At 40.7% G+C, this 27,634-nt stretch overlaps 1 long non-coding RNA gene across 1 annotated transcript; it reads right to left on the bottom strand.

Moving 5' to 3' along the window:
- LOC122453509 lies at positions 1-21,878 on the bottom strand. Its single transcript, XR_006273095.1, has 3 exons — positions 21,731-21,878; positions 20,472-20,630; positions 1-1,101 (listed from the first exon to the last, which is right to left on the bottom strand). It is a non-coding gene; the product is annotated as an uncharacterized LOC122453509 (long non-coding RNA).
- Positions 21,879-27,634: the final 5,756 nt, after the last annotated feature.

The following is a 27,634-nucleotide window of genomic DNA, read 5'->3' as shown; positions in this document are numbered from 1 at the left end:
TGAAGTATTTTAAGTGATTTTTACATGCACAGTGTGTTTTTAAAAGTGTTCTGATCCCACATTTAGTAATAAACTCCATTGGGTGTCTGGCAGAAATTCCCTGCCACAACAGTTTACATCGACCATCTGTGTCTACAAGAAGCTTCCAGATATTCTGCCACCTGATTCACTGTCCCAACTCTTCTCACTTCTATTCACAGGCTTCTTTTCATTTTCATCATATACTGTATCTGCCCTGAGAGGAAGAAAATATTACCCAAACAATACAGTGTTACATATTCCTGAAACAAAACTACAATTGAAGAATTTTTAACAACCAACTTAATCTGAAGTGGATTGATGAAGCTCCAGGTCTTGAGAATGAGGTTACATCAGCATCAGAGAATTTATAGAAGGAGGGGTCTTTAAAACTTGTTTAGTCCACTGCCTTCTTTTGCTAGATAAGGAAACAGGCCCAGGAAGTGGGAGGCTGGCCCAAGGCCCCACAGACCGAGGTAGGGGCAGAGAGAAGAACTCGGAGTGTGGCCTGTGCCCTGCTCTACACACCACTCAAATCCAGCCATTCATCATGACAAGTAACTCCTCTGCTCCAGATCCAAAGAGCAGCCTCCCACTCACCAATGTGGCTTTGAAGAGTAGACCTATTCAATAGGAAGGAGAAATATTCCAAATAGGTAAAGTCCAGCTGCTCTCAAAGACCTCATTCTATTATCAAAAATAGGGTCCAGCTGCTCATGGCTCAAAAACCAATACTCAAAAAGGCAAGGCTGGTTCTAAGGAAAGTTTACTTTAATCTGGAAACCAGTAACTGGGGGAGAGTGTGGACTCATGTCCAAAACCCAACTGCCCCTGACAATCAGAGGCAAGAGCTTATAAAGGAGAGCTTCAGGGGTGAACGGGTGGAGGGAGGGTTGCAGACAGCAGTCAGCCCTCTCTGTCTTCTTGAAGCCGGTCATGCAGTGGTCTGATCAGCGTCATCTTGATTGTTTTCCATACAGTTAGTCTTCAGTTCCAGGGTTAGTTTGTTCCTATTGCCTTGAGGACAGTTCTCACAATTTGGCAACTCATGTCCTGGCTTCCACCTGGCGGGGGTTTCAGTACCTACAAAACAGCACAGAGGAAATGGCTCAGCATATTACCTGTAGCCCTTAAGGAAGAACTAGAGACCCTTGACATTGTTTAATGACCAAACTATTATTTTTTGTCCCATTTGACTGGTTTTCTTTGCTTCTGTGCTTTCTCACTTCTCTGATTAAAACTTATTCTTTAGCTGAAGTTTTTCCATAGACAAAAGGCAGGCAATGGACCTGGTGGGGAAGGACCACAGGGTCCTCCTCCTTTTCAATTTCATGACCCCCCATGGCCCTACCTCCTTTCACTCAGTGTCCCCAGATATTTTTTTAATTGAAATATAACTGACAAATAACATTATATTAGCTTCAGGTGTACAATACAATGATTTGACATTTGCATAAATTACAAAATGATCACAATAAGTCTAGCTAACATCCATCACCATGCACAGTCACAAACTGTTTCTCTTATGAGAATATTTAAGATCTACTTACTTAACAACTTTCTAATGTACGATACAGTGTTATTGACTTTAGTCACTCTTCTGTACATTATGTTCCCCAGAACTTTCATTAATTTCAATGAGACATGTTTTTGGATATCATATTGATATGTAGGTACTTTAATAACCTATAGTGGCTTTAATGGAACTGTGGGATTGAAATGGACATTAAGGAAGTGTCTGATTCAACTCTAAAAGTTCTAAAAGTCTAAGAGAGTTCTAAAAGTCAGTCACACTGCTCCATCCTAACACAGAGACTCTGCAGTTTCACATGGTTTTCTCACTACTTACCACTCTCTACTCCACTGTTCATTTACCTAAAGGAATTCTAGCCTTTATATGCCAAACATCTGCTTGGGAAAATAGCAACTCTTTGCAAGACTGCTTTTGTAAATAACCATCTCCATGTAGGAGGAGCAGATGAAGTCGATACACAAGTTCACATCTCATCTGTTACTATCTAGATATTTCCCAGGCTACTCTATTATCTTAGGCTCTTGGTGCATGCATGCATGCTAAGTTGCTTCAGTCATGTCTGACTCTTTGCGACCCTATGGACTGTAGCCCACCTGTCTCCTCTGTCCATGGGATTCTCCAGGCAAGAATACTGGAGTTGGTTGCCATATCCTACTCCAGGGGATCTTCCTGACCCAGGGATCTAAGCTGTACTTCTTATATCACCAGCATCTCTTTCATCTCCTGCATTGGCATGCAGGTTCTTTATCACTAGCGCCACCTGGGAAGCCCAGGGTCTTGGGAAACCACAGTTATTTACAGGTTGCTCAAGTCTCTTAGGGCCACGTGTATAAGAAGGTAAGTCTACCGATTCTCTATGTAATTCACACTGCAGTCTACAGTTCTTCACTTTAAACATCTATGTAGCATGAGAAGGGGAAAAATAGTAATTGCTAAGAAAAGTAAACTTAACCTCAACCTGCCTATATTCAAAATAAATCCCACCCCATCACTCTAATATTCCATCTGAAGATATGTGGGGCTTACAGGTTTAAGAGAAGCTGGGTGAAAAAGATGGATTTGGAAATTATCAGTTAGCATCTGCTTCACATAGCATGGTAATTAAACATAGTATAAAAGCAATTCTAACATTCTGCTGTCTTGAACTTTACAGGTCCCTGGATTTACTGATTAAGATTTAGCCACACTGAGAAATGTGGTAATGGTTGTAACAATTCCAAATTAAATTAATGCAAAGACACTTAAGAGAATTGGGGAAAGCGCTAGCTAGCTAATGAATAATTTTATAAAGTGTCAAAAGCATCTGACAAGAAAATAGTAGTACTAATTAATACCAACTGGCTTCTCAAAAAATATCTAGCAGCCCCTCTCAGGAAATCTGATTACTGGGTCACAGTTCACAGATTCAGGGCATTTGGAGTGAGTCCTGCATCTCTCAACATTCTGGATTGTGAATAGCCCTCAAATAGAGAAGTGATCTCACTGAGCATAAATCATGCCAGGCCCTCAGTAACTCCCCCATCTTGTACCCTCTGGAAAGATATCACTTCCCAAAAAAGCTGTGGGTTGTAATACATTAGGAGGAGCGGAGTGGGGTGGGCTTAGGTTTTCTGTGTTAAGATGTTAATGTGAGTATATGATTTCAGTGTTTTAAAAAAGGCAATCAGAACTTTTCGGTGCAGGTTGATAATCTCTTTTTAAAAAATCTTTAACTGCAAAAGTAATACCTATTTGTTACATAGAACTTGGAGACGATAGAAAAGCACAAAGAAAAAAAATTAAATCCACAGTCCTCTGGAATGGGCATTGTAACAATTGATGGTAAAGTTTACAATATAGATATTGTACCAGGACTATGATGGACTTCTCAAGTGGCATTAGTGGTTAACAGACTGCCCGCCAATGAAGGAGACATAAAAGATTGAGAGAGCTAATTCTTAGGTAGGTTGATAAGGAGTCCAGGGTCCACAAGAAGGAGAAAGAGCTCCAAGGCCCTCAAGGAGGAGAAAGGGGTCCAGGGCTCTCTAGGAGGAGAAAAGAACAAACTTTTTTTCTACATTGCTTTGTCTTAATCACATAAGATGCTTTTTCTTAAACTCTGAGTTGTTAAGACAACAATCTTTAAGACTAACAATCTTTAAGACTAACAATCTTTAAGGCCAGAGCTAATGATTACACTGTACAAAGAAGATCTTCATGACCCAGATAATCACCATGGTGTGATCACTCACCTAGAGCCAGACATTCTGGAATGTGAAGTCAAGTGGGCCTTAGGAAACATCACTGCAAACAAAGCTAGTGGAGGTGATGGAATTCCAGTTGAACTATTTCAAAGCCTAAAAGATGATGCTGTGAAAGTGCTGCACTCAAAAATATGCCAGCAAATTTGGGAAACTCAGCAGTGGCCACAGGACTGGAAAAGGTCAGTTCTCATTCCAACCCCGAAGAAAGGCAGTGCCAAAGAATGCTCAGACTACCACACAATTGCACTCATCTCACACGCTAGTAAAGTAACGCTCAAAATTCTCCAAGTCAGGCTTCAATAGTACATGAACCGTGAACTTCCAGATGTTCAGGCTGGATTTAGAAAAGGCAGAGAAACCAGAGATCAAATTGCCAACATCCATTGGATCATAGAAAAAGCAAGAGAGTTAAAAAAAAAATCTATTTCTGCTTTATTGACTACACCAAAGCCTTTGACTGTGTGGATCACAATAAACTATGAAAAATTCTTAAAGAGATGGGAATACCAGACTACCTGGCCTGCCTCCTGAGAAATCTGTATGCAGGTCAGGAAGCAACAGTTAGAACTGGACATGGAACAACAGACTGGTTCCAAATAGGAAAAGGAGTACATCAAGGCTGTATATTGTCACCCTGTTTATTTAACTTCTATGCAGAGTACATCATGAGAAACGCTGGGCAGGAGGAAGCACAAACTGGAGTTAAGATTGCCAACAGAAATATCAATAACCTCACATATGAAGATGACACCACCCTTATGGCAGAAAGCAAAGAAGAACTAAAGAGCCTCTTGATGAAAGTGAGAGAGTGAAAAGGTGGGCTTAAAGCTCAACATTCAGAAAACTAAGATCATGGCATCCGGTCACATCACTTCATGGCAGATAGACAGGGAAACAGTGGAAACAGTGGCTGACTTTATTTTTCTGGGCTCCAAAATCACTGCAGATGGTGATTGCAGGCATGAAATTAAAAGACGCTTACTCCTTGGAAGGAAAGTTATGACCAACCTAGACAGCATATTAAAAAGCAGAGATTACTTTGCCAACAAAGGTCCGTCTGATCAAGGCTACTGTTTTTCCAGTGGTCATGTATGGATGTAAGAGTTGGACTATAAGGAAAGCTGAGCACTGAAGAACTGATGCTTTTGAACTGTGGTGTTGGAGAAGACTCTTGAGAGTCCCTTGGACTGCAAGGAGATCCAACCAGTCCATCCTAAAGGAGATCAGTCCTGGGTGTTCATTGGAAGGACTGATGCTGAGGCTGAAACTCCAGTACTTTGGCCACCTCATGTGAAGAGTTGACTCATTTGAAAAGACCCTGATGCTGGGAAAGATTGAAGGCGGAGGAGAAGGGGACGACAGAGGATGAGATGGTTGGATGGCATCACTGACTCAATGGACTTAAGTTTGAGTAAATTCTGGGAGTTGGTGATGGACAGGGAGGCCTGGTGTGCTCTGGTCCATGGGGTCCCAAAGAGTTGGATACGACTGAGTGACTGAACTGACTGAATGGTTACACAATAAAACAATTCACCTTACTCAAAGGTGTGATTTTCCTAAAGCTCTCTACTAATGATTATATAACAATGTGTCTTGTTCAAGGACATGTTTATCCTTCTTAACAAGAAACTTTTGACTAATCTAGTTATCTTAAGATATATGTTGTGGGAGTGGGTCTGGCAAGACCTTTCTATTGTTAGTAACCAACTGATAAAGAATATAAGGCCTTGATAAGGCTAGTGGGGCACCCTCTGTCCCCTTCCCGATGTCTATGTCAGACGCTTTCTTTGTCCTTTTTCACAGTAATAAAACTTCTGCCACACAAAAGCTCTGAGAGATCAAGCCTAGTCCCTGATCCTGAAGCTAAATAGTCTTCTTTGGGGACCTGACATCTTTCACCATAAGCTATCAAAATGCAGGTTCGATCCCTGGGTTGGGAAGATCCCCTGGAGGAGGGCAAGGTAACCCACTCTAGTATTCTTGCCTAGTGAATCCCATGGTCAGAGGAGGCTGGCAGCCTGCAGTCCATAGGGTCTCAAAGAGCCGGACACACCTGCAGTGACAGAATGCACACACACATACCAGGACTATGACAACTGGACTACTGGGAAAGGGGAAATTTGGGCTTAGCCAGGCATACAATGATGCTCAGGGCAAGAAACAGGGTTAAAATTTATTTTTAAAGAAAGCAAACCATTTGCTTAAGCAAACCGTTAGATAGAATACTGCAAGAGATACTTCCACACTGTGACTGTCACACTCAGCCAGCTCACAGGGACAGAGACTGCTCACCTCTGTGTCCTAGCACAGCTGGGAGGGAGGGAATCCCTGCTCTTCCTCACCCTGCACGGCCACCCGCGTGAGAAATCGCTTGGTTATACATCAGAGAAGCAGAATGCCCCTCCTTGGGAGTTTTCCATTTAAGAGTCATGCCCTACACCACATTTGCTCTCTCTGGTCACAGCATCTTAACAGACAGAATGTCTGTCCTTAAAGCAGCCCCATCGCCCTCCAACCAACCCTCCGTTGCAGACAACAGCTCTCTCTTTGAGGTATTCCCCCGTAATCGAATGCTGAGTCTTCCCTGTAATTGAATGTTGTGTACATCACACATTCCCTATTTTCTGTGAGAAAAACACAAACCTACTCCCAAGTTGAGAAATATTTGTTCAGCCGTTTTTTTCACATAGAGTAACACAGCGAGAGAAATAGTAAATGGTGGTTAAGCTCAGTTCAGGGCAACAGATATTGATTATGTGTTATGTGCTGGCAACTGTCCTAGTCACGTGCATAAAAAATCAAGACATTCTCCCTGCTCCTGCAAGTCTCACAGTCTGAAGTGGGGAGAAGGGCACAGAAATTATTTCTATGCAATCTGTTAAGTGTAAATGTCTCTGTACATGTATGGTAAAGAAAGACACTGTGTTAAATACCTCCAATTAACTTTCTCCTATTTCTACAACTTGTTCCTCAGGTTCTTTGACTTAGGAGGTTTTTTTTAACTTTTTTTGCATTTTCGAACTTTTTATTTTGTGGTGGAGTATAGCTGATTAACAATGTTGTGGTAGGCTCAGGTGGACAGCACAGACTCGCAGCCACACATAGACATCCTCGCCCAAACTGCTTTCCCACCCAGGCTGCCACATAACATTGCACAGAGTTCCCTGTGATGTACAGTAGGTCCTTGCTGGTGATCCATTTTAAATACAGCAGTGTGTACACGTCCATCCCTAACTCCCTAACTATCCCATCCCCTCCCCCCCGCATCCTTCCCTGATGTGGGGAATTTTGGTTTGAAATTAATTTTAATTCATTCAACACTTCTTACATCTAGCAGACATTGTGTTAAGTGCTTTATAGAAATTATCTCAATTCTCAATAGCCCTGTGAGATGGACATTACTTCCACATTTTAAAGATGAAGAAACTGAAACAGAGATTTAAGTCACTTGCCCCAATAATGAAATTAGGAAAGTGAAAAGGTTAATATTAAATAGTAATCTGTCTCCAAAATTTATCATCTTTCCCCAGAAACCTAATACTTGAGAATATAGCTGCAGTGGATCATGATTATAACTGCAATTACCACTGTCTGAAAAAGTGGCAAGTTTGACTCCAATAGCACAGTCCTCAAACAATATAACTTTTTCAGGATTATGTTCATTTAGGTCCAACAAATGCTCTCATGCATTCCATTTCTGAATGTACACTCATGTTACAAAGGTAGTTAACCTTGGGGACATCAAAATAAACAATTTTAGAAGAAAAGTATACATAGTTTCCTTTGATTATATGTGCTCAGTCACTCATTCACGTCTGACTCTTTGCAGCCCCAGGGACTATAGCCCACCAGGCTCCTCTGTCCATGGGATTTCCCAGGCAAGAATACTTGAGTGGCCTTTGATTATATGATCTCCCTTAATTAATAATTTCCAACAATTGCCTTTAAGGAGATCCAGCCAGTCCATCCTAAAGGAAATCAGTTCTGAATATTCATAGGAAGGACTGATGCTGAAGTTAAAACTCCAAACTTTGGCCACCTGATCCGAAGAACTGACTCCTTGGAAAAGACCCTGATGCTGAGAAAGATAGAGGGCAGGAGGAGAAGGGGACAACAGAGGATGAGATGGTGGGATGGCATCACCAACTCAATGGACATGAGTTTGGGTGAACTCCGGGAGTTGGTGATGGACAGGGAGGCCGGGCGTGCTGCAGTCCATGGGGTCACAAAGAGTTGGACACAACTGAGTGACTGAATTGAATTGATGGAATGACCATCGCCTTTAAGAAAGATTTCCATCCAAAACATAAATTCTGGCATTCAAGGTCCTGTCATAATATCTCCCACCTCCACTGTGGAGTCTGTCTTTACAAACCCCATTTTGAGCTTTCTTCCTCCTTAAATAAAACTATCAGGAATTTCTCATTTATCAGGCAGTGCCCAATAAAGACAAAGCTCTAGTTTCCAATCATTGGAATTACTGGTATCAATATAGAGGGACAATTTTTTTGGTGATGTTACAAAATAACAAAAATTATTGTCATCTTCATTTCAACCAACTATATTTAATTAATTTAGGAGGAAAAAATAAGACTCCATTATATTTCAATTTTGTTGTATTCTGCCTCCAGCCTAAAGAAGTTTTGTTTCTGTCTCTTAAGATCAAGTTCAATTATACAAATTTTCTAATTTGACTAGACCAACCATGTGACAACCATGTTACAACTACTATGATTTTGATCTGATCTTCAGTTTTCTTTTATTATAAAAATTTTTTTCAAATGCTGTATATAGGCACTGTGGAACACTAGAAATTACAAAGAAGCAAAGTTAAAATTAAAACACATGTTCCTACCACCAAGAGATTACTATCCTTGACCTTTCAGTGTATAACCATGTTTCATGTGAGATATTTTTTCTCATAATTTGCTTTCTGAACACTCAGATTTTAAAAATGTGATTTTTCCTCTATTAAATGAAATCTGTTAATCATATTTTATGTTAAGTCTCTGTTAATGAGAAAGTACTCTCTAGCACTTCCCAGGTGGTGCTAGTGTTAAAGAATCCTTCTGCCAGTGCAGGAGATGCAAGAATACGTGGGTTCAATCCCCGGGTTAGGACAGTCCCTTGGAGTAGGCAGTGGTAACCCACTCCAGTACTCTTGCCTGGACAGAGGAGCTTGGTTACAGTACATGGAGTTGCAAAGAACTGGACGCGACTAAGCACACTGGTGCTGCTGCTGCTGCTGAGGCCTTTCAGTCGTGTCCAAGTCTGTGAGACCCTGTGGACTGTAGCCCACCAGGCTCCTCTGTCCATGGGATTCACCAGGACTGCTGGAATGGGTGGCCCTGCCCTCCTCCCGGGGATCTTCCCAACCGAGGGATCAAACCCAGGTCGCCTGCATTGCAGGCAGATTCTTTACCACTGAGCCACCAGGGAAGTCCGACTGAGCACGCACGTGCACGCACACACACACACACGCGCGCGCGCACACGGACACACACACACACACACACACACACACACACACACACACACACACACACACACACACACACACACACACACACACACACACACACACACACACACACACTACTGTAAAGAGAACACCCCAGAGAGGAGACAGATGAGAAGAAAAAGAGTTGACCTTCTAAGGAGACACAAGATCACTTGAGAGAGAATTTCTGTCTTTTAGAGATAATTTCATGACCATTCACAGTCAGGTTAGCAACACAGCTGGAAGAGGTTGGTTCAGACAGGTTGGAGGGGCAATGTCCAAACTGCTTCTTAGTCAAAATGGAAATGTTTTCCAATACTGAAGAATAGAAAGAAGGCTAGAAAAGGCATGAAAGCAGCAGGTCTAAAGCAGAAAAGGAAACCATTTATTCTCTAGTTCCTGTTTTTAAACAACAATAGAGTAAGATTTTGCCTTTTTGCCTGGCCTTGTACTAAGCACCTTAAAGCATTAACGCATTTTATACTCTCTTAAACCCCATGAGATCCGTACTATTATGTCTTCTTTCACAGATGAGGAAAATGAGGCACAGAAAAGTTAAGTGACTTGCCCAAGTTCACACAGCTAGTCAATAAAGGACTCAGGGATCAAATTCTGGCAACCTGACTCTACAGCCTAACCTCTGACAACTGCTTTTTTGCCTCGTTCAATCATCAAATCCCCTAAGGTCAAATAGAGGAATGGGAAGAAGAAAATGCCTGCAGGGAAATAGGAAAAACCAATGGAGCTGTGTTCTCCAAACAAAGGGGGCAACTTTGAAATGCAAACCCTACCGACATTTGTTGGGGAGCTTCCTGAACAGACAATAAACAGAGGAGGTGGTTTCAAATGAATAATCTCACAGGTATGTCATCTTTGCAAGCCTGCAACTCTGGAACATAGCCTTGAGTCCATCATACAAATCTCCCATGAAGAGCTGATACAAGGATATCTCTGGCAGTCCAGTGGTTAAGAATCTGCCTGCCAATGCAGGGGACACAGGTTTAAGCCCTGGTCCTAGAAGATCCCGCATGCCGCGGGGCAACTAAGTCCATGTGCCACAACTATGGAACCTGCATGCCTAGAGCCAGAGCTTGGCAACAGGAAAAGCCACAGCAATGAGAAGCCTGCACATTGCAACTGAAAGTAGCCTGACTCACTGCAACCACAGAGAAGCCACACAGCAGCAAGGACCCAGCGTGGTCAAAAATTCACTCATTCATTCATTTTTAAGAAAGAGGTGATTCAAAACTAATCTTCCTTATTCAAACTTTATCAGTAGTTAAAATGTGTCACCACAAGATTTGTACTAAGGTACCACATTTTTTAAAATGAAGGAAGTGGTGTGGGAGAAAGCTAAATAATATCAATAAACATAAAACATATGAAGCTAAATAAAATAGATAAACCAAAATAATATAGATAAACCAGATAAATATAGCCACAGAACAAATGGAAATTGTGACCAAAACTCTGTATGACATAAAAGGAATCTTAAATAACTATTAAAGACTTTTATAAAATAAGAATGCAAAGCAAAGACATAAGAGTTTAGAATAACTGGCAAGATACCAGAAAGAGACGAAAGTGACCTGGCAGATCTTGGAAAGAAGAAAAAGAAGAAAATAAATCACCATAGAAATTAGACTCATTTTGAGACAGTAAAACACTGCTGGAAATAGTAAGGGACACAGAAGAGAGGAATGAGAAAAAAGAAAAGAAAAATGCAAATAAAGAATTGAGAGAAAATGACTAATCATAAACATAAGAGAGACTCTACCATAGGTGTTTGGTGTCTCTAAATAAGAGAAATAAAGTAAATTTTTACAAAGTTATATCAAAAAAGCAAAGAATAAATCAAAGAAAATTTAAATCTAAAGATGGAGTGATATGACCACCTAAAAAATATTGACACCCAAAGCTTAGCACCTAAACATATCTGAGTAAAATGAGAGGACTTCAAATAAAGAATCATTTAGGCGTGAGGGCAGGAAGGAACAGGCCATCTGTAAGGGGAAAATTCAGGATCAACTTAGACTTCTCAGCAACATTCAACACAAATACATAATTGAGAAACACCTGAAAATTCTTCAAGAAAGACAAGTGACCCAACGACTTAATTTCCAACCAAACAAATCTCAAATGTAAAGATAAGATAAAACATTTTGGGGGGTTTTAAAACCTCAGAGAATACAGCTCCAGCTTACAGGTGGCTCTGGCTCTAGTCCCTCCGTCTGCAGCCACACCACCTGGACACCCTGGGTGAGGGTGAGACTTGTGCTCACATTAGATGCAGGGTCCCACCGATGCCACGGGGAACACACAAGACTGAACAGAGATGCTCCCACACAAGGACATCACGTCAAGACAGGCATAGTAACTGCTTCACCTAGTTTCACATAGACAAAGTTAAAATGAGAAGACAGAGAAATTTGTTTCAAATGGAAGAACAAGGAAAAAAAAAAAAACCTGGTAAAAAAACAAATGAAATAGAAATAATTTACCAGACAAAGAGTTTGAAGCATTAGTAATAAAAATGGTAATTAAATTAGGGAAAAGACTAGATGAACACAGTGAGAATTGCAATAGGAAAGTAGAAAATATAAAGAACCAGTCAGAACTGAAGAATGCCATAACTGAAATGAAAACAATAGAGAAGGAATTAACAGGAGAGTAGGTGATATAGGAAAATGCATAAATAAGCTTAAAAGCTTCTGAATAGCAAAGAAAATATCAAAATGAAAAGACAACTGATGGAATGGGAGAAAATATCTGAAAATGATATGATAAACAAGGGGTTAATATCCAAAATATATAAACACCTGATACAACTCAATATCAACAAAATCCATAACCCAACAAAGAAAATGGACAGAAGACCCAAATAGAGATTTTTCCAAAGAAGACAAACAAGCACAAGAAAAGATGCTCAGTATTACTAATTATCAGAGAAATGCAAATTAAAGCAATGAGATATTACCCCATACCAACCATGACTATCATCACAAAGTCTACAAACAGCAAATGCTAGACAGAATGTGGAGGAAAGGGAGCTCCCCTACATTGTTAATAGAAGGCAACTTGGTGCAGTCACTAGGGAAAACAGTATGGAGCTTCCTCAAAAAACCAAAACTAGATCCAGCATAAAAATATGATCCAGCAAACCAACTCCTGGTATATATCTGGGAAAAAAAACTGAAAGCACCAATTTGAAAATATACCTGCACTAATGGCAGCACTATTTGCAATAACCGAGATATGGAAGCAACCCAGTGCCCATCAACAGATGAATGGATAAAGAAATAGTGGTATACATATACAGTGGAATATTAGTCATAAACAAGAAGGAAATTCTATCATTTGCAGTAATGTGGAAGGACTTACAAGATATTACACTTAGGGAAATAAGTCAGAGAAAGACAAACACTGCATGTTATCAATTAAATGTGGAATCTTAAAAAAAGGTTAATATAACAAAATAGAAACAGACTCACAGATATAGAGAACAAACTAGTAGTTGCTAGTATGGAAGGGGGAGACAGGTATTGGGAATTAAGATGTACAAACTACTATGTATAAAATAAGCTACAAGGATATATTATAAAACTCGGAATATCAATAATATTTTATAATAACTTAAAATATTGAATAACCCTGTTGTATATCTAAAACTAAATATAATGTTGTAAATCAAGTACACTTCAATTTTTTAATGATAAAATATCCACCACCTCACACAGTTACAATTTCCTGTTTATTTTGAGGCATTATTGACATACAACATTAGTTTCAGGTTTACAACATAATGATTCAAAATTTGTATATACTGCAAAATATTCAACACAATGTGTAGTTAACTTCTGTTACCAAATAGAATTTTAAAAATCAACATTTATTAAGCAAAACTACAAGTATATGATAAGAAAAAGTACACTTATAGCAGTAGTTTTCAATTACTCCTCCAGAAAGCTAAGTGAGCAAAAATTAGTAAGAATTTAGAAATATTCATTATATTTAGAAAATAACTCTATAACCTGGAAAAAAATAATAAACTCATTTTTCAAATATACATGAAATGGTGACTTTTCTATAAAGTCCCTTTAACAGACCACAGAAATAAGTGAGTCAATTCCAAAGGAAATAAAAAATAAAAATAGTTTTCTCTGATCATATTCTATAAAAATAAAACACAATGTCCTGGCATATGAAGAGAAAAATAGAAAGTGAAATAAAATACAATGTCCAATAATAATAAAATCAGTATACACAGAAATAAACAAAGTAACATTCAGAAGTGTGGGTGAAAATGAATTACTTAATAAATACTGTTGGAACAATTGTATACCTATCTAGAAAATAAATGAAGTAGGATCCTGTGGCACAGACTATCAATCCCCCTCAACACCCATTGTTCCCTTCATTCTCTGACTCTTAGCTGGGTACACGGCATCATTTCCTTGACTCCCTCAGAGTTCACTGTGGTCATGCAACTCAGGTACCAGCCACCACTATGTGTACAGAGTTGGTATAGGCAGCTTCCAGTAAGTGTTCTGAAAGGGTAAGGACCTGCCTTTGTTTTTTTCCTCCTTCCTGCTGTCTGGAATCCAGATGTTTTAGCTGGAGCGCCAACAGCCATCTTGAACTATAAAGTAAACTTGGAAATGGAACTTCTTCACAGTGAAGCAATGAGATGGAAAAGGCAAGAAGTATTCATATCATGAAATATGATACAAACTCTGAATCTGTATTACCTCCATGGGAGAGAGATACAAACCCCAGTTTTGTTTAATACACCATTACTTATGTTTATTTACTATTCTCAGCAGAACTCTGTCTAAACCAATGCAGTTCTCGTTGACTTTGTTATCATACCTTACACCAAAATAAACACCACAATTCTTAAATATAAAAAACAGTCTAAAGCCTTTGACTGTGTAGATCACAACAAACCGGAATATTCTTCAAGAGATGGGAATACTAGTTTACCTGACCTGCCTCCTGAGAAATCTGTTTGCAGGTCATGAAGCGACAGTTAGAACTGGACATGGAATTACAGACTGGTTCCAAATCGGGAAAGGAGTACATCAAGGCTGTATATTGTCACCCTGCTTATTTAACTTATATGCTGAGTACATCATGCAAAATGCAGGGCTGGATGAAGCAAAAGCTGGAATCAAGATGGCCTGGAGAAATATCAATAACTTCAGATATGCAGATGACACCATCCTTATGGCAGAAAGTGAAGAGGAACTGAAGAGTCTCTTGATGAAAGTGAAAGAAGAGAGTGAAAAACTTGCTTAAAACTCAGCATTCAGAAAACTAAGATCATGGCATCCAGTCCCATCACTTCACAGCAAATGGGGAAACAGTGAAAACAGTGACAGACTTTATTTCAGGGGGCTTCAAAATCTCTGCAGATGGTGACTGCAGCCATGAAATTAAAAGACGCTTGTTCCTTGGAAGAAAAGCTATGACCAACCAAGACAGCATATTGAAAAGCAGAGACATTACTTTGACAACAAAGGTCTTCTAGTCAAAGCCATGGTTTTTCCAGTAGTCATGTATAGATGTAAGAGTTGGACTGTAAAGAAAGCTTAGCACCAAAAAATTGATGCCTTTGAACTGTGGAGTTGAAGAAGACTCTTGAGAGTCCCTTGGACTGCAAGGAGATTCAACCAAAGGAAATTTCCAAAGGAAATCAGCCCTGAATATTCATTGGAAGGACTGATGCTGAAGCTGAAACTTCCATACTTTGGCCACAATGAGAAAAACTGACTCATTGGAAAAGACCCTGATGCTGGGAAAGGGTGAAAGCGGGAGGAGAAGGGGATGACAGAGGATGAGATGGTTGGATGGCATCACCAACTCGATGGACATGAGTTTGAGTGGGCTCCAGGAGTTAGTGATGGACAGGAAGGCCTGGTATGCTGCAGTTCCTGGGGTTGCAAAGAGTCAGACATGACTGAGTGACTAAACTGAACTGAACTGAAACAAAAGCCATGAGAGCATGAAAAGAAAACATGATAGAACTATTTTAATAAGTTTGAAGAGTGCTTTCTAAATGTAACACAAAACCTAGAGTATGTAAAATGAAAGGTTGTTCAGTTCAAGTGCGTTAAAAACTCCACACAGCAAAAACAGAACAAAGTACCAAAACAAGGTTAAAAGACAAACAGCAAACTAGGAAAAGACATTTGTCACATATTTTGCATTGTTGTTGTTGTTCCGTCACCCAGCCGGGTCCGCCTCTCTGCGACCCCATGGACTGCAGCACGCCAGGCCTCCCTGTCCAGCACCATCTCCCGAAGTGTGCCCGGTTCATGTCCATTGCATTGGTGATGCCGTCCAGCCATCTCATCCTCTGACGCCTTCTTCTCCTGCCCCTGATCTTTCCCAGCAACGGGGACTTTTCCAATGAGTCAGCTGTCCCCATCATGTGGCGAAAGTACTATAGCTTCAGTTTCAGCTTCAGTTCTTCCAAAGAGTGCTCAAGGTTGATCTGTTAACATAGACTGGTCTGATCGCCTTGCTGTCCAAGGGACTTTCAGGAGTCTCTCCCAGCAGCACAATTCAAACACATCAATTCTTTGGTGTTCTGCCTTCTTTACGGTCCAGCTCTCACAACTGTACGTAACCACTGGGAAGACCATAGCCTTGACTATACAGACCTTTGTCAGCAGAGTAATGTCTCTGCTTTTCAATACACTGAGTAGGTTTGTCATAGCTTTCCTGACAAGAAGCGATCATCTTCTGATTTCAAGGTTGCAGTCACCATCCGCAGTGATTTTAGAGCCCAAGAAGAGAAAATCTGTCACTACTTCCACTTTTTCCCCTTCTATTTTCCATGAAGTAGTGGGACCAGGTGTCATGATTTTAGTTTTTTTAATATTTAGTTTTAAGCCAGCTCTTTCAGTCTCCTTCTTCACCCTCATCAAGAGGCTCTTTAGTTCCTCTTTGCTTTCTGCCATTAGAGTGGTATCATCCACTGATCTGAGGTTGTTGAAGTTTCTCCCACCTATTTTGATTCTAGCTTGTAACTCATTCAGACCAGTATTTCTCATGATGTGCTCAGCATACAGGTTAAACAAATGGGGGACAGCAGACAGTCTATTTTGCATTAGACTCGGACTGAATTCCAGAGAAGGCAGTGGCACCCCACTCCAGTACTCTTGCCTGGAAAATCCCATGGACGGAGGAGCCTGGTAGGCTGCAGTCCACAGGGTCACTAAGAGTCGGACACAACTGAGCGACTTCACTTTCACTTTTCACTTTCATGCATTGGAGAAGGAAATGGCAACCCACTCCAGTGTTCTTGCCTGGAGAATCCCAGGGACGGGGGAGCCTGGTGGGCTGCCGTCTTTGGGGTCGCACAGAGTCGGACACAACTGAAGCGACTTAGCAGCAGCAGCAGCAGCAGGACTAAATTCCACTACATACATTGGTCAATAATACCAATCAGTAACCCAGCAGAGAAGCTGGCAATGATTATGAACTGTTGGTTTATACACAAGGAAATACAAACAACTCTAAACATATGAAAAGATGCCCAGTCTTACTTAATAAGAGAAATACAAATTAAATCTACTGAGAGGTATCATTTTCTACTTAGCAGTTTAACAAAAAATTTTAAACTTTGATAACACAGGCTTTGGTCAAGGTTTTGAGGAAACAGGTTACATATTACTAAGTGCAAATTGATACAACTTAAACCAAAAGAAATTTGACAATATATATCAAAAGTGCTGGGCTTTTCTGCTGGCTCAGACAGTGAAGAATCTGCCTGCAATGCAGGAAACCTGGGTTCTATCCCGAAGTTAGGAAGATCTTCTGGAGAACGGAATGGCAACCCAACCCAGTATTCTTGCCTGGGAAATCCCATGGACAGAGGAGCCTGGCGGGCTACAGTCCACAGGGTCACGAAGAGTCACACATGACTGAACAACTCACACACACACACACACACACACACATCAAAAGTGCCATGGACTTGCCCTGGTGGTCTAGTGGTTAAGAATCTGCCTGCCCATGCAGGGAACTAAGGTTTCAACCCAGGTCCAAGAAGACTCCACGTGCCAAGGAGCAACTCAGCCCATGCACCACAACTGCTGTCCCCTCGGGCTCTAGAGCCTGCGTTCGGCAACAAGAGAAGCCACTGCAGAGAGACGCCCACACGCCTCAACCAGAGAGTAACCCCCACTCGCCACTGCTAGAGAGAGCCTTCCTGCAGCAGTGAAGACCCAGTGCAGCCAGAGATTTAAAAATAAATGTAAAAAATTTTGAAGTGCCAATACATATAACTTTGACCCAGAAATTCCACTTCCAGAATTATATCTTACAATACAAATGAACATTTGCCAAATAATACATGTCCAACAATATTCTTCTTTGCCTTTCTTGGGAAGATTGGAAAGGACCTAAATGTTCATCAACAGGAACTGATTAAATAAAATACGTAATATTTATATGCTGGAATCCTATGCAGCTATTAAAAGGAGTTCTCTATGCACTGATACGGAATGAAAAGAGATACCTTTTTTTGTGAGGGAAAACCTATTTATCATAATTCTTTTTGTGTTTGAAAAAGTAAAGAATATATAATTATAGATGCCGTATATAATTAAAATCAGGTAGCTCTTTGAAGTGCACGGTTGTAGCAGAACGAATATTAAACTAATTTGCTAATAATCGAAGCTTGAAATTAAGGAATAGTGTTTATTTCATTGTATGAAAGCCAAAACTGGTGTCGGTGTTTTTTTCTTTTTTTTTTTTCCAATTATTTTTATTAGTTGGAGGCTAATTACTTCACAACATTGCAGTGGTGTTTTTTATTTAAAGAAAATCAGAGAAGTCCATGAATGCAGCTGTTTGCCTTGTTCCTGGCCTTTCTCAGAGCTTGTGACAGGACCCGACACGGAATAGGAGCGTACCAAATATTCACAGAAGGAATTAAAGATTTAAATGGAATTATAACTGAAAGAAACAATGGAAACTGTAATGCTACAATGTGTCACTGAAATTCAGGATGAATCACTAAAGCTGGTATTAGTCCTAGTTTCCCCTGTTCTGATTTTCATGATTCTAGGGTCTCAGTGACTCTTCACCTGGCACATTTACTGGATCGTTAGCTCTGGAGAACAAACTGCAAAGTTTACAATTTCTTGGGCCATTTTCATATCGAGGCACTAGCTCTCTTTTCACACACACACACACACACACACCTCTCCGTTTTACTGTAGTCAGGCTGCTCACTTCTCACACCAGCTGCTCCTCCCACCTGCTCCCCCAAAACATAACATAAACCCTCCATCTGATGCACAGAAGGGACACCAATGAAGATAAGGACACATTTCCAAAGATGGTTCTCTTCTCTCTGGAAGCAGAGGGTGTTGAAAGAGCTTCAGGTAGCAGCAGATAATATGATTTCAGTTCAGACACGAAAGCAGGAAACACGCTGGCCTCAAACAGAAAGCAGAGGAAGTTGTGGCCTCAGGGGAGGATTTTTCCTTTAAGCTGATGTTCAAAATCCCAAAGCCCTCCCTAGAAGGATGGCATTTCTTGAGGATGACTTCAGTCTCTTCTGAGAAAGCAATGGGGTATCTAAGAATTCTTCCCTTAATTGCAGTGTCGTTTCCAACTAGCAATGAGGTTTAATAAGGACACCTTAGGCATGTTTCTCATGACAAAAAGTGACAAAAAATGTGAGCACTCTGGGGTCCTTGCAGAACATGATATAGATGTTTTTTTCTAGAAAAGCCTTCAAAAGTTGCCCAGAGTAGATTCTTTTTGAACCTCAAACTGGAGTATGAAATTAAAACACCAATTCATCTATTTGTAAAAAATCTGCTTAATTAAGATGAGTTACTGATATACAGTTACACTAGGATCTGCTTCTTGGTTTTCTTTGGTAGGAGTATAATCTGCTTCTTATTTTTCTTTGGTAGGAGTATAGCTTAATTTCATTTAGTTAAATTATTTTTATTTTCATTGGAAGCCCTCTGCTATGGGAATTTAAAGCAGAAAAGGTGAAGGAAGACCCAGCCACATCATTGACAATGTCAGGAGCCACTGCTAAGAATGGAAGCAGCAGAAACTGGGAGAAATCAGGTTAAGTATTACTCTTGCCTGGAGAATCCCTTCCACAGAGGAGCCTAGCAGGCTACAGTCCATGGGATCGCAGAGCTGGACACGACTGAAGCAATTTAGCCTGAGCAGAGGGTTAAGTGTTGAGAGCCAAAAGCAAAAGCTGTGGTGGAGAACCGGGTTGACAAAGGACAAATAGAATAATCTACAGAGCTGAAACTCAGGGCTGAGGCAAATCAAAATAACAATATGAAAAGCACTCCATTAAAGAGGCGAAGTGAACATAAGCATAGAGGTGTTTACTCAAGGGCAGCACTGCCAAGTGGAGGAAAAAGAAATTACCATTATTTATCCAAGCCGACTGTCTCTTGTCTTCTTTCACACATGATCCAACAAATATTAATTGATGACATTCTCTGTGCAAAACACTATGCTGAGTGAGTACTGGAATGAACAAGACGAACATGGTTCTCTAACCTTGTGGAGCTTACATTATGGGGGAGGAGCGTAGATCAAATAAATTAATTAGTAACCTGATTAAAAGGTAAGCAAATTAAATATTTAAGATGATACTAGTGCAATGAAGGGAACAAGCAGGATGCTGAGAGGCAGAACAGGAAGAGGGGACATATTTTAGAAAGACTGGCCAGGAAAGGCTGCCTGTAGTGACGCTGAGCTGAAGCATACAGGATGAGAAGGAATCAGCCGTGAGAAAAATGGAGGAACAGGTATCTAGACGAAGAGCCCAGCACATGCAAAGACACAGAGGTGAGATAAACTCCATCTATTCAAAGAAAACCCATGTGGCTGCAAACTGGTGCTTCTCGCATAGCTCCCCTCCCCTTCACGGGTTACCCCGCAGCTCGCAAGCATCTTGAAATCACAGCCGCCTGGAGGATCTAAGTTACTCTTTCATTTCCCCTTGAGAAATGCTGTCTAAACCATGCTCTCAAACCTGGTGATAAATAGGGAGGAAATTCTCTTCAAAAGTTGTTCTTTGTTTTGTTTTAATGATATACTTCAAATACTAAAAGCCCACCGGGAAGTTGTCTAATCCACGCATATGTATTTGAATGTGTCTCCACAAAGACCCACCCACCTAACTCGGAATCACTGGCCTGTTTCCATTGTTACCATGGCACCGCCTTCCTGGAGCTTGGAGCTCACTGAAACCACCTTGCTGGGTTTTGCATGTAGGTCTCAGTGGGGAGAGGTGTCTGTAGGGAACCACACGGCTGAGTCAGAAGGCACTCTAAACCTGATGAGAGAGAAAAAAATTAATCATGTGGTCTACTCCTATCTTGAAGTGGTGGTGCTAATGCTAATATTTAGAAAATAAATTATTTTATGTATGAAAGATGTTTGAATCTTGGTTTACAATCCAGGAATATAAAAAATGTCACATTTCTTTCTTTTCTTCCTATGAACCTAAATAAAATTCAATTTCTGTCCCACCAGGTGGTGGGAAATTCAATTTTAGTCATTGTGGGATTTCTTTTCCTCCTACTTGCTGCCACCTCCAACTCAAGGTCATGCAAAGGTCTCCCAGTCTCATTTAGAGAGGTCAAAAATGACATTCTTTGTTGGCTCTGGAATACCACTACCTAGATTTGTATCTTGGTTCTGCTACTAAGTACTATGTTACTTTGGGTAACTTACTTAACCTCTCTGACCATTAATAGAGCTAATGATAGGAAGTACCTCATAAGGTTATTGGACAGTTAGATGTGTTAGTATGTGCAAGTTTCTTAGGATGATGTCTGGCACGTTAGTATGCAGTATATATTTGACACCATCATCATTATCATTTTTACATGATGTGAAAGTATCTGGAAATTTCCTCCAAGAACTGGCTCATTCTAGTTATCAGAGATGCCTAGTCTCTAAGGATTATCCTCATATCCTGAGGCAGTGTTGTTTCTGACTGGAAGAATCTAAGCCTCTGAAATGTTTTCCCCTCCCAGGACACCTTGAATAAGCCACAAGTCCCACCAATGTTGGAGATATTCCCTAGGAATCTCTCTGTCAGCATCTCCCATCTTTCCTCCTAGGACCCTTGAAGGTCTCTCCTCCTTTGCAGAACACCCAGCAAAATGCATTCAGTGAGTTTGGTCTCATCAACAAAAACAAAAGTAACCTTCAGAAAACTTGAATCAATTTTTGTGGCTTGTATAAAGGCTGGCTATCTGCTGGCAGAGGATTCAGGGAGATGGAACAATACAGAGAGAATAAATAGGCTTCCATGGTGGCTCAGCTGGTAAAGAACTGCCTGCAATGCAGGAGACCTGGGTTTGATCCCTGAGTATAGAGAAAATAAACATGAATCTTTCTTTTCCTGGCACACTGACTGTGTCATACTTGCTTAGATGATGCACACTCCAAAAGGTTGCAAATACGGGGCAGTTGATGGCAGTTTCACAAGTGTAATTCCTCTGCCCTCAGGAATAGCTGATGGCTCAGGCCTGATTCTCATCTGGTAGTAGTCAGGAGGATAGGTCCCAGTGATGCCCCTGGACAGAAAGGCAGACAATGAAGAAACAGCACTCCAGGAGCTTGAGAAGCACCAAACGACTGGGCGGTGTGGTTTGCAACTTCACTCCAACGTGGGTGCCATCAGAGTTTGCAGTTTCACCCACATGCAAAACAACTCCTGAAACAACTGCAGTAAAGATAATAATGAGATATGCGGTCCAGTAGGGGACAGGAGCACCTGGCAGATTCAGAAGAACCATGATAACAGGGAGCTTAGGTTGGGGAATCAGCTTAGGGAGAGGAGACGTGAGTCCTGCCAGTGTAGGCAGGACAGTCACCCCGACCATCTATTTATGTGCAGAGTCGGGGAGGGAAGCCACTCCAGGTGGGAATCAGAATGAACCACAACACCGAGAGAAAAAAGGAGACACAAACCTCAAACAATGCCTAGAAACGCAATCACAGATGTAGAGAACAGATGTATGGATACCATGGGGGAACAAGGGCTGGGATGAAGAGAGAGATTGGGGGTAACATATACACACTATTTATACTATGCTTCCTGGTGGCTCAGATGCTTAAGAATCCATCTGCCAATCAGAAGACGGTTTGATCTCTGGGTCAGAAACTTCCCCTGGAGAAGGAATGGCTACCCACTCCAGCATTTTTGCCTGGAGAATTCCTGGACAGAGGGGCCTGCTGGGCTACAGTCTCTGGGGTCACAAAGAGTCAGACACGACTTAGCGACTAACACTTTCACATAAAATAGATAACTAATGAGAACTACAGAGAACCCTCCTCAGTGCTCTGTGGTGACCTAAACGGAAAGGAAATCAAAAGCTGATTCACTTTGCCGTGCAGCGGAAATTAACACACCTTTGTAAAGCAACTATACTCCAATAAAAATCAATTAAAAATTAAAACAAGAAACTAGATTAATCCACCTACAACACTGATACTTTGACTTCTGCTATTATATTCTTTTGTCAATTTTCAGCTCCAGAGACAGTCTCTCGTTTTCTCGTATGATTGTCTCTAGCAATGTCTTCAATAGTGCTGGGAACGTTGCTTTCCAGGTCGACATCTCCCTCACATGTTTGGGAAGACAGAGAAGGGAAAACAGAGAGAAGAAAATGGAGCTATGAAAAAGCAGGATCCCTGCCTGTTTCCATAGCTTCCAGGCACTGGGGTACCATTGTTCTTGGTACTTCTCTGAGCCCGGGCAGAGATCCATGCACCTGGAGAGGGAGATGGGGTTGGAGGAGGAGAGCCATCTGTTTCCTCTGCCTTCTTTTCTCCGCCCTGATCCCCCATCCCCAGGTGCCTCTATGACTGATGACCCACTGAAGGCATGAGGTGTTGGCAGTGGAAGGACAGAAGTCCACTTCCTCAAGAGCGTATGCGTCAGTTGGGACAGGAAGGACTGGCTTTTGTTCTAAATGGCAGCTATAGGACGTGCCTTTCAACCTCCGTGTTGGCTTCGGCACAGGAGTTCATGAACCCTGAGATCATACACACCTGCAAAGCGTCACATCCTTCTGGGTGGAGAATAACTTCTTGCTCAACTAAGGTGACTTCCTAGTAAAGCCCAGCCCATGCCTTTTTTTATAACTGACTTCCAAAGTTTTTAAAATAAACTTTCTTGTCCCTTCCATGCACACATAGCTGCCAGACGAACCATGCTCGGTGGGATCCACCCACTGCACCCTGGCCGTATGCACACACACGGCACCCATCCCATGTGCCCCATCCCACGTGAAGGCAGGAAAAGACACAGATGTGAGCCCCACACACACCAAGAAATACTAAGTTATTGGAAGATGAGGCACAAGGCCTTGTCGCTATTTCTTACAGCAACAGTGCACCTCACTGGAACCCAGAAAATATTTCAGCTTTGGATACTCTGAGATGTGGTGCAGACAGGGTTGGTCAGGCTATTTGCTCTTTTACCTTGCAGAGGTTACTTAAATGAGTTTTATTGTATATAAAATCAAGATAAATAACATAATCAAGGACTTCCATGGTGTCCAGGGGATAAGAATCCACCTGCCCAATGCAGGGGACACGAGTTCGATCCCAGGCCCAGGAAGCTTCCACATGTGGTTGAGCAGCTAAGCCCATGCGCCACAACTACCAAAGCCCGCATCCTAGACCCTGTGTTCCCCAACAAGAGAAGCCACTGCAATGAGAAGCCCACACACCACAACTAGAGAAAGACTGCGCAGAGCAGTGAAGACCCAGTACAGGCAAAAATAAAGTAATTTTAGAAGATAATAATATAATCTATTTCACAGGGGTGGTGTTCAGATTTAATGAAATCATGTATAATGCTTGCAGCAAAATGTCTAATACAGAGACAAAATGTCTAGCACTCAAAGAATACCAGCTCCCTGTCTTCACTTTTCTTTTCTATAAAGAGACCACCATCTTTCATTCTTTCTGACTTTGTCTTATAAAAATCACTCCTTTGAATTTAGGCAAAGGTGTGATCTGGAGAAGGCAATAATTAGATGCAATTGAGTAATTAAAGGCAATTAATGAGATGCAAAAGGAAGGAAAGAGGGCAGGGGGGCTTAATCTTTTCCAGAGAACACATTACCCGAGATTTGGTTTTATTAAATAAATGATTTCTCTACTATTTATCTTCCTAGTCAATTTTGAGGAAGTAGCAAGAATTGCCCAGGGATGATGGGGCTTGAGACCTGAACATGTGTATACTTGCAAGCTGAGGAAAGGAGGATGGTCCAGTAGGCTCTAAGTGACAAATATCAATCCACAAAGGGAAGAATGAAGATGTAGTTTTCTGAGTTTTCTGAATTCAGAATTCTGCCTAGAATCAGCCCTGGTAACCTGCATGGGAAAATGAAATAAAATAATATAGATCACTAACTATATCTCAGCAAGTAGATATTTGAATCCACTCTGCTCAAATATGTCAATAAGAACTTGCAAGCAATACTTCTTGTCTTATGAGAATTAACTATATTCTGTTTCAATGACAGACTTTCTCTAAGAGTAGAGAATTCAATTCAATTCAACCAGCATCTATCATGCCCCTATTATATGCCCTCATACTACAAATCCTTACAGTGACAGGGAATCAATCTTATCTCCACTAAAAGTCAACTCTGAAAGGCCTACTCAAAAAGACCAGACAAGGGTTCAAGAGTAATGTACTGTTCACAGAACTTTAGTGATATTTACACAAAATTCATTGGTTGTGTTCCAATTACAATTGGCTTACAACATGACCCACACTTACAGCTGTGTGTCACACTGACAGGGAAATAAGCTCTAGTAACTAACACAGTGAGGTTTTTACATAGTATCTTTTCTTGAGGTAAAGTTGGTATAGACTCTCATATTGGTTTCACGTGTACAACATAATAGTTCAATCTTTGTATTCACTATAAAGTGATCACCACAACAAGTCTAGTTATCATCCCCCACCTTCCATAATGATTAATCCCCTTTAGCCATTCACTCAACATCCTACTCCCTTCCCCTCTGACAACCATCGATCTGCTTTCCACATCTATGTTTGTTTGGTTTGTTCATTTGTTTTGTTTTAATATTCCACATATAAATGAAATTGTAAGATATTTGCTTCTCTTTGCCTGACATTTCACTTTGTGTAATATCCTCAGGATCCTCAAGTTGTTGAAACAGCAAGATTTACTTCTTTTTCATAGTTGAGTAATATTATATATATATAGTGATTTCCATATCTTGGCCTTTGTAAATAATGCTACTATGAATATCAGGATGCATATACTTACTCAACTACTGTTCTTCAGTTCAGTTCAGTTGCTCAGTCATATCCAACTCTTTGCAACCCCATGAACCGCAGCACGCCAGGCCTCCCTGTCCATCACCAATGCCCAGAGTTTACTTAAACTCATGTCCATCGAGTCAGTGATGCCATCCAGCCATCTCACCCTCTGTCATCCACTTCTCCTTCCGCCCTCAATCTTTCCCAGCATCAGAGTCTTCTCCAATGAGTCAACTCTTCGCATGAGGTGGCCAAAGTACTGGAGTTTCAGCCTCAGCATCAGTCCTTCCAATGAACACCCAGGACTGATTTCCTTTAGGATGGACTGGTTGGATCTCCTTGCACTCCAAGGGACTCTCAAGAGTCTTCTCCAACACCACAGTTCAAAAGCATCAATTCTTCGGTGCTCAGCTTTCTTTATAGTCCAACTCTCACATCCATTCATGACCACTGGAAAAACCATAGCCTTGACTAGACGGACCTTTGTTGGCAAAGTAATGTCTCTGCTTTTTAATTTGCTGTCTAGGTTGGTCATAACTTTCCTTCCAAGGAGTAAGCATCTTTTAATTTCATGGCTGCAATCACCATCTGCAGTGATTTTGGAGCCCAGAAAAATAAAGTCAGCCATTGTTTCCACTGTTCCCCCTCTATTTGCCATGAAGTGATGGAACCAGATGCCATGATCTTAGTTTTCTGAATGTTGAGCTTTAAGCCAACTTTTTCACTCTCCTCTTTCACTTTCATGAAGAGGCTTTTTAGTTCCTCTTCACTTTCTGCCATAAGGGTGGTGTCATCTGCATATCTGAGGTTATTGATATTTCTCCCGGCAATCTTGATTCCAGCTTGTGCTTCTTCCAGCCCAGCGTTTCTCATGATGTACTCTGCATATAAGTTAAATAAGCAGGGTGACAATATACAGCCTTGATGTACTCCTTTGTTTTTCAATTAGTGTTTCATTTTATTCAGATAAATACCCAGAAGTGGGACAGTTGGATCATAAGGTAGTTCTATCTTTAATTTTTCTGAGAAAACTCTATATTGTTTTCCATAGTAACTGTACCAGTTAGCATTGTCACAACAGTATACAAGGGTTCCCTTTTCTCAACATCCTCCCCAAAACTTGCTATTTCTCATTTTAATAATGTGAATAAAATGTGTTATTTCTCACATTTTAATAATGTGAGAAAAGTATTGTGTAAGTTTAGTCATCCTAATAGGATGTAAGGTGATATCTCATTGTGGTTTTGATTTGCATTATGATGATTACTAATGCTAAATATCTCCTCATGTCTGAATGTCTTCTTCAGAAAAATATCTGTTTAGATCTTCAGCTCATTTTTAAATTGAGTCATTTGGTTTCTATACTACTGAGTTGTTTGAACTCTTTATATGCTTTGAATATTAGCCCTTTCTCAGATATATGATTTGAAAATGTTTTCTCTCATTCCATCTATTGTCTTTTCATTTTGTTGATTTTGTTTTTTGGTTTTTTTTTTTTTTTTGCTGTGCAAAAGTTTTTTTAATATTCCGTAGTCCCACTTGTTTATTTTTGCCTTTGCTTTAGAAGTCAGGTTCAAAACTTCAATCCAGGACTAACGTCGAGAAGCTTACTGCCTATGTTTTCTTCTAGTGGTTTTAGGTTTCAGGTCTTACATTCAAGTCTTGAATCCATTTTTAGTTAATTTTTGTGAATGGCATAAAATGGTCCAGTTTCACTCTTTTGAATGTAGCTGTCCAGTTTTCCCAACACCATTTATTGAAAAGATTATTCTTTCTCTACACAGTCTCTTACATTGCCCAAGGCCAAGAGCATTCTCCAGGTAACTTATCTCTTTAACAGCAGATGGTTGATAATGTTGGGATGCTCTAAAGCCCATAATGCACTTCAGAAGAAAAGTCAACACTGTGATAACCTGAGTCTAGTAAACTGAATAAGCCATGAAAAGGTTTGGAAGCTGAGTGTGCATAGAGAATCAGACACAGGCACGAATCACATGAAAGTCTTCAAGAACAGGTGA

The sequence above is a fragment of the Cervus canadensis genome, chromosome 1, assembly GCF_019320065.1.
Source record: "Cervus canadensis isolate Bull #8, Minnesota chromosome 1, ASM1932006v1, whole genome shotgun sequence".
In the NCBI taxonomy this organism is placed as follows: domain Eukaryota; kingdom Metazoa; phylum Chordata; class Mammalia; order Artiodactyla; family Cervidae; genus Cervus; species Cervus canadensis.
The sequence above is the reverse complement of the archived record's forward strand: the minus strand, read 5'-3'. Positions and strand labels throughout refer to the sequence as shown.